The sequence below is a fragment of the Mus caroli genome, chromosome 15 (genome assembly GCF_900094665.2).
Source record: "Mus caroli chromosome 15, CAROLI_EIJ_v1.1, whole genome shotgun sequence".
In the NCBI taxonomy this organism is placed as follows: Eukaryota; Metazoa; Chordata; class Mammalia; order Rodentia; family Muridae; genus Mus; species Mus caroli.
In genome coordinates, this window is record NC_034584.1 from 38,312,332 (window position 1) to 38,320,420 (window position 8,089).

Genomic DNA, 8,089 nt, shown 5'->3' on the forward strand with positions numbered 1-8,089 from the left:
ATCATGCACTCTGCTCCCTATCCTTTGTGTCCATTCTTGCAATAATAACCTCAAAAGTAATAAATAGATAGGTAGATAGATAGTTCGATAAACAAACAAACAAACAAACAAACCAAAGCATAGAAAAGATCTCATTTTTGAAGCTGAGGTGTGTCACAGTGTGCCCTACAGTTTACAGTTTGGTCCATATACCTTTACATGCAAATGTTCATTGCCATGAGTTATTGGTCTGGTTCAAGGCCTCTGGCTTCTGCTATACCATCAATACTTGATCTTCACCAGGACTACTCTTGGTTATCCTGTTGTGGCTCTGGATCATGGAGATCCTGCAGATTTGTACCTGTAGAACAGGTCTTTTTACAAGTTCCTGCAGTTTGTATATGAGGTAGATTTGGGGTAGGCCAACTCAAAGCCTGAGTGGTATCCAAGTTGGTCAGCCTGACAGCTCTTCTGCACCGGCACACCAGGACAATCTCTGAAGCACTACCATGGCCTGCTTACCCAATGCTGCAGCTGGCAAGGGGCTAAGCCAGCTCTCCCATTCTCATGACCTTGTGGTCCAGGTCTCCTGCCTACCACTGATGGTGAGAGGTGAGTTGGGAAGAAAGCATTACCCCGGGACCCACACCACCTCACCACAGATGAGTGGTGGAACTAGTTCTCCCACATTCATACCCTTGTGGTTAGCTCACACGTGCCCCTGCCACTAGGGCTAGCTCTACTGTGCTGTGCCTGTTCTCCAGAATCCTCAGATGTGAGGGACATGGATAGTTTTGCACATCACTTGTACATTTATGTGGTCACAGACAGCGGTCCAGACCGGGGATGTTGATGTGGTCTTTGGTGGTAATATGAGTGATGGGCATCATCAACACAGACTCCTAAAGCTGCATGTCTATGGACCCAGACATGATCCTCAGTGACAGAATGGGCTGAGAACTTCACCATGGCCTCAGGTATCATAGCTGACTACAAATACCAAACTATTCCTTTCCTCCTCTTGTCTCCAGTTCCCCACTCTTCATAATGATCAAACTGTTCTATCTATCCACTAAATTCTTGCATATTGTACTGGTTCTTGCTGCAAGTAGGCCATACAGCTGGTGGGCCTCTGTGTACCTATAGCTTGCTTGTGCCACATGACCACTGGCTGGAGGCAGGCTGTCCTCAGCTCACCCACATTGCATTGTAGCATGGAGGCAGTCTGGTGTCTGGGTATCTTTCCCTGCCTATTGCTTAACAGCATGGCAGCAGGTCAGGTTTACTTTTCAAATATTAAGAGTGTAGATAACCTATAAGGTTTATAACAGGTCTATAAACTTTATAACTAGTTGGAATTTGGACAGTTTCAGAAATAAAAAGCACTTAAAATCAGAGGTAAGTATATAAATCTGAGCTGCGTTTTAAATTAGTTTCAATTCTGCCTAGAAGCCATATGGAGGGTTGCCACCTCTCACAAGGCAGAACAATCCAGAGAACACATAATAAATAAATAAATAAATAAATAAATAAATGCAAAACTTTTTAAAATGAAAATACATATTTTATAGATGAAGAGAAAGTAAAAATTGATTATAGTACTTTTTAAGAAGCGAAAGGTAGCTTTTAAGATATAGTAATCACAAATAACTTCCATGATCAAATTAATGTGGAAAACATTATTTAATATATTTGAGAAATTTTTAAATCTTTCCAATGTAGTAAATTACTCAAAAATTCATCAGTAAAACCCAATTTCTATCTTTCCTTGTTTAGAGATTCCACAACCCCTGATGAATTTAATGACTTCTATGGGTACTGAATGAAATACTCACATGTGGAACTTGAAATCTGACTAACCAATGAGAGAAAGCACACACTGATTCTTTCTTGGTCTGTGCTACATCACTCAGAATGACTATTTCTCCCTCCCTCCATTTACCTATGAGTTTCCTAATTTCTTTTTTAACAGATGGATGATATTCTGTTGTATAAATGTACCACATTTCCATTAACCATTCTTCAGCTGATGGCTGTCTAGGCTGTTTCTGTTTCCTGGCTATTGTGACTACAGCATCACTGAATGTGGATTGGCTGATATTTTTACAGTAGGATATAGAAATCTTTGGTCACAAGTCCTGAAAATGGCTTAGATGGATCATATGGCAGATCTATTTACAGCTTTTTGAGGAGTTTCTACATTGATTTCCATGGCTGCTGAACCAGTTTGCATTCCCACTTGCAGTACATAATTGTTCTCATTTCCTCACACCCAAACCATTGCTTTTCATCATTAAACCTTAATATGAACTCAATACCTATTAAGTTCCAACCATGTTCTAGTCTCTGTTTTATGGTAATATTAATTCCAGAACAGACAAAAGGGCCTGGTCCTTATAGAGCTCAATATACTGAAGTATTGATATAAGGAATAAAAAGTAAACATAAAAATAAGAAATTTCTAAATTATGTCAGGAAACAATAAATGCCATCACAAGACCTACAAAAGTATAAAATGGGGTAGGAGGGTTTATGCAGGCTAGGAACAGCCCTAGTCCACAATTTCATAAGCTGTTCAAGAGAGGCTTAGAAGATGAGCTTGGAGAAGTACCTGAAGGAAGAAAAGAACTAAAACATACAGATCATTGATGGACAGAATAGCATTTCAGGCACAGCAAACAGCTCCCCAATGTGTTCCTTGATTCTCATTTGTGATTCTTTCATGTCTAACTCAGATATCTCTGTCTCTGTCTCTCTCTCTGTTTGTGTGAGTGTGTGTGTGTGTTGGGGTGTGTGTGTTTGTGTGTATGTACATGTGTGTAAGATATATTGACTAAAATGAAGATATTCACTGTAAACAGAAAAGTCCAAAACACTGAAAGCAATGCATCCCTCCCAAGTTGAAAGAAGTATGTAGATATGAAATGGTATTATCTGTTTGTGGCTTAGTATGCTTTTTGAGTCAATGGAGCCAGAAAAACAATTTCCTCTATGTGAGTCATCTATAAATTAAGACAAAAGAGACAAAACTTTCTCATTGTATTCCTAAATCATATTTGCTGTGAGGTTCAATAAGTAGAAAGTTAGTGACCTTTGTTCAAGAAGACATATCAAAAATCTTCATAAAAAAATCAGGCCTATTTGTGGGTCAAAAAACATCAAGAGTCAGTTTTTGTATGTGTAGATGCTTTGTATACTCAAGGTCAATGCCATACAACCCTCTCATTAGATACACAGAAGGCCTTTGAAAAGATAAAAGTGTTAGAGAATATAAGTATAAAGAGCCCATATTAAAAGGAACCATACACCAAACCCACAACCAACATCATACTAAGACAGAAAAACTTGAAACATTTCTACTCAAATTATAAGTAAGCCAGTGACATCCACTCTTTCTACTTCTGTTCAATATAGTGTTTGAAGTCTTAGCCAGGGCAATGAGACAAAAACATAGAAGATAAACGGGATACAACTAGGAAATGGAAAAGTCAAAATATTCTTATTTATAGTTGATACGATTTTATATGTACAAGAACCTAAGGATTTTACCAGGAAGCTTCTAAAGCTGATGAAAACATTAAGTAGGGCAGTGGAATATACAGCTAACACACACACACACACACACACATTCATACACAATCAATAACCTTTCTGAACATAAAAAAGAAACACATACTAAGAAAGAGATTAGGGAGATAATATCATTCAAAATAGCTTCAAATTAATCTTGTAATAAATCTAACAAACAAAATGAAAGACTTATGTGATGAAAACATTAAGATACTGAATAAAGAAACTGTAGAAGCTGTAAAGAACTCCCATGAATTTGTTCAAATGATATTGTGAAATTGGTCCTCTAGTAGACAATCTATATATTTAATGCATTTCACATCAAAATTTGAATGCAGTTCTTCACAAAGGTTAAAAAAAAAAATCTTAGCCAGGCGTGGTGGCACACGCCTTTAATCCCAGCACTTGGGAGGTAGAGGCAGGCGGATTTTCGAATTTGAGGCCAGCCTGGTCTACAGAGTGAGTTCCAGGACAGCCAGGGCTATACAGAGAAACCCTGTCTCGAAAAACAAACAAGCAAACAAAAAAACAAAAAAATCAAAAAAATCTTAAATTTAATATTGAAATACAAATGATCCAAGAGAGATAAAATAATCTGCAACAATGAAAACATAGGGCATTACCACCCCTGATTTTAAGATTTATGATACAGCTATAGTAATAAAAACATAGTGGTATTGGTATCAAAATATCCTCATTAACTAATGGCATGGAATTGAAGATTCATATTTAAGCTCACTCTGCCACAATCACATTATTTTTTTATTAGAAGATCAAATTATTCACTAGAGAAAGGACAGAATCTTTAACAAGTGATTTTTGCCAAACTGGATAGTTACATGTAGAAGTATGAAACTAGATTATATTATACCTCACAGTTCACAAAACTCAAGTCCAAGTGCATTCAAAGACCTAGATGTAATACCTGATACCATAAACCTGTGAGAGAAAAAGGCATGGAATGACTATTTATAGGCACAGCAAACAATATTAGTCCAACAGTTTATTCATGAGCCCTTACTAAAGTAAACAGCTTCTGTATAACAAGGGATACTATCATTCTAACAAAAACGCAGTCTACAGAATGGGAATAAAATCTTTACCTGCTATACATCTTATAGAAGTTCAGCATCTAGAACATGCAAAGAATTAAAAAATAAAACCAAAGCAAAACAAAACAAACCTAAACACTGAGAAAACAAATAACCTAAGTAAAACTTGGGGTAAACAGTTCTCAAAAGAAGACATGCAAATGGCTGAGGAATATAATTTAAACAAATTCAACATCCTTAGTCACTAGAAAAATACAAATTAAAGCTACATTGAGAGTTCATCATATCCCAGTCAAAATGGCTAAGATTTTTTTTTTTTTAATGACAGTAAATGTGACAGGGATGTGGGGAATGAGAAACACTTATTTCTGGTGGGTGTGCAGAACTGGTGCACCCATTATGGAAGCCATTGTGACGAGTTCTCAAAAAATGAAGAATATATCTACTACAAGAAACAGCTACCCACTTCTGGGCATATTACCAAAGGATTTTACACATATTTACTCATCTGTGTTTATTGTTCCTTTACTTATAAGAACCAGGAAATGGAAAACGCTTATATATCCATCAACACTCATCAGAAAAGCTTCATTTTGTAATAGATGGTGATTAATACAAAGACCCACAACTGATCAAATGCAGATAACAGAAGACTGTCCTAAATGGGACAGTCAACTATGTCACACCCTATTCCCTAAGATGCAGAGATCAGCACAGAAAAAGGGATCAAGAATATTGTAAGAGTCTGAAGTGAGATAGTATTTGCTAGACCTGACAGGGCCATTGCACACATAAATTCACAACAGCTATGTGAATGTAGCACAAGTTCTGTAACTATATCAAGCCAGTGCCACCTTCTTGTATGGTTTGCAGGGACTTGGCCTGACATAGTGAGGGAATGAAAAATAGACAAACATGAATGGACAGAAATAGCTCAATTTGGGTGCATTGAGCTCACTAGTGGAGAAACAAGAGCATCCTGGAAGTTCAGTGTTAGTCCCTCAGATGGAAGAAGTAAGACCACTGACCCAAACTGGCCAAACTAAAGCAAGCTGTACTCATGTACACAGGAGCCTGTCAGCTGGGGCTATCTTCCACTAAGTTGGGGTTCAAAAAACCAGCCTCAAGTCAAGTTTTATGTTCTTTTAATAGGGGAAAAACCATGAGAATTTTACAGATGTTGTTACAGAAGCAAAATAAGGCAGTTAAGAAAGTCCCTCCTTAAACAATGTGTATGGAATATTTCTAGGAAAATGGAGCTGGTGGCCTGGGCTGGGACATAGATGGTAGAAGGATAAGTTCCCAGTAACCTAGGTCAGACTGCAGGTAACAGATATGTATGTCTTACAGTAAACAGAAATGTAACTCAGTGTAGCAACAAAAGAACTCCCAAGACAAAATGGAGTCTGCCTAGTTTCTCACTCAATTTACTTATTATATAGAGTTGAACAGAAAGCTGGGATTATTGCATGGGTCTAAACAAAGGGGAAGGGTTTGTGATATACAACTGGGAATAAGAGGCAGGTTTGAGTAGTCTTGGTAGGAGGAGTCTCTGTAGGATATCAGTCTTTAGACCATAATATTTAGAGATGGGAACAAGCTAGATTGGACACTTTCTATACACATTATTGATACTAACATGTAGGACCTCCATTCACCTTCCCCAGAGAGGCTTTGCTATTTCTCTAAGCCTAGTCTGGGGACAATTCTATTTTCCCCAGTCCAGCAATGGTCTTTGGCATAGCCAACCTCATGTCAATAGCACTTAGGACTTCCTCTGCTCCCTATAAACCAGTCCAAATCCAAACTTAAATGCTGGAGAGTGTAATGAGGTCCCACACCCTAACTGAGAAGCTATTGACAATTAGTGGCTGCTGTAGGAAAGAGAGACAGTCTTCTTCAAGATATGACCAATGAGAGGCAACCCAGGCTCCATCAAATGGCCCTATATCCATGCATGTATAGGCAACACTGCTTAGATTCAGGGGTATAAAAACAAGAGAGAGAAAGCACATGAAATTGTGAGAGAAAAGTATGAAGGGGTATGGGAGAAATCAAAGTTGGGGAATGGGGCATGAATTTTAACAAAGCATATTATATGCATGTATGAATTCTCAAACACCAGCAAAGCAATCAAAAGGAGAACTGTTAGTTCTGATATAGAGAAGGTTGTGTGTGGAGCAAGTATTTATAGAGAACAGATCAGAAATGAAATGTTGGGCTTCTGGTTCTTCATTATCATAAAGGTAGAGGCACTGGAAATGAAACTTATTATATGAATCAGAAATTCAGGGGGGAAGTTTGAGTTTTACAGATTTAGAAACAGTCAAGATATTGATATTTCAAACAATCACTAAGATTGTTTCCAAAGAAATTGAAGTTTATCAAAGAATCATCATAAAGCAGAAATAAAATAAAGAAACCCATAAAGAAAATTAAGGAGCACCCAAAAAGAGAGGGGGTGAACCAGGAGAGGGCTGAAGTGTGCTAGACAAATGAAGTGATGCAGCCAGAGCTGTGGAAGCTTTCAGATGAGCCTGACAGTTCAAGTAGGGTGAGAGCTAAAAAAAATAAACACCAGTGTGAACATCGCAGAGTCATCAGCAACCTTGGCAAGTGCAGTCTTAGAAAAGTTAGGAGACTTGTCCCTTATAAACCAGGAGGAAGGCAATGTGGATGAGAACCAGAGAGGGGGTATAATGAACCATCAAGAGAAAAGCCGCTTCCAAAGGAATTTTGATATAAATGGGATCAAGGAAATGATAAAGGGGAGAGAGGAAATAAAGGTACATTTTCATTTAAGATAGAGTAAATCAAAACATCATGTGCTTGCATGCTTATGATAACAAAGGGAAACAATGACATAATATGTGCAATGTGGGAGAGGAGGGAGAGAGTTGCCTTTTCCTGTAGGTATATGAGGCTGCATGAATTAACTAAGCATCTTAGAAGACTTTATAAGTCTTCTATAATTTGTTTTGGTAACCCTAGGAAGGTTTAGCAGGAGCAATGTGGACAAACAGGTGAAGTATATTCTACAAGAGCCTTCTTCTGGCCATGGATTCTTTGTCACTCCCTCTCCAGCTCCAATCCAACACTTGGCAATGCCAGTACTGGTGTGCCAGTAACCACAGGGCATTGTAGAACTGATACATGCCACCCTTTCACGTTAACACAGGATAAACTCTATCCCTAGATACGAGTCTTAGCTCCCAAGTATGGTTAGTATAGGTAACAGTTCATTTTTCTGACAGAAAATCTAGCTGATTACTAAGAAATTGAATCAATTCCCATTCTTTGTATGAGCTCATCGGCACAATCTGCATTGGCGTCATAACTTGCAGGCTATTCCTTTATACAGTCTATGAAGAAATACTTATAAGTGAATACATTTATAAATCACATGAATTACTAAGCTTGAAAGCTAGCAAAGAGGGAGCGCCATCTTGGCTCCGGGACTCCGCCGAGCTTAGTCTCTACAGGTCAGA

General features: G+C 38.1%; 1 pseudogene; it reads left to right on the top strand.

The window, feature by feature from the left end:
- The first annotated feature begins 488 nt into the window (after positions 1–488).
- Positions 489–8,089, top strand: part of LOC110310817 — a 34,329-nt pseudogene continuing 26,728 nt past the window's right edge.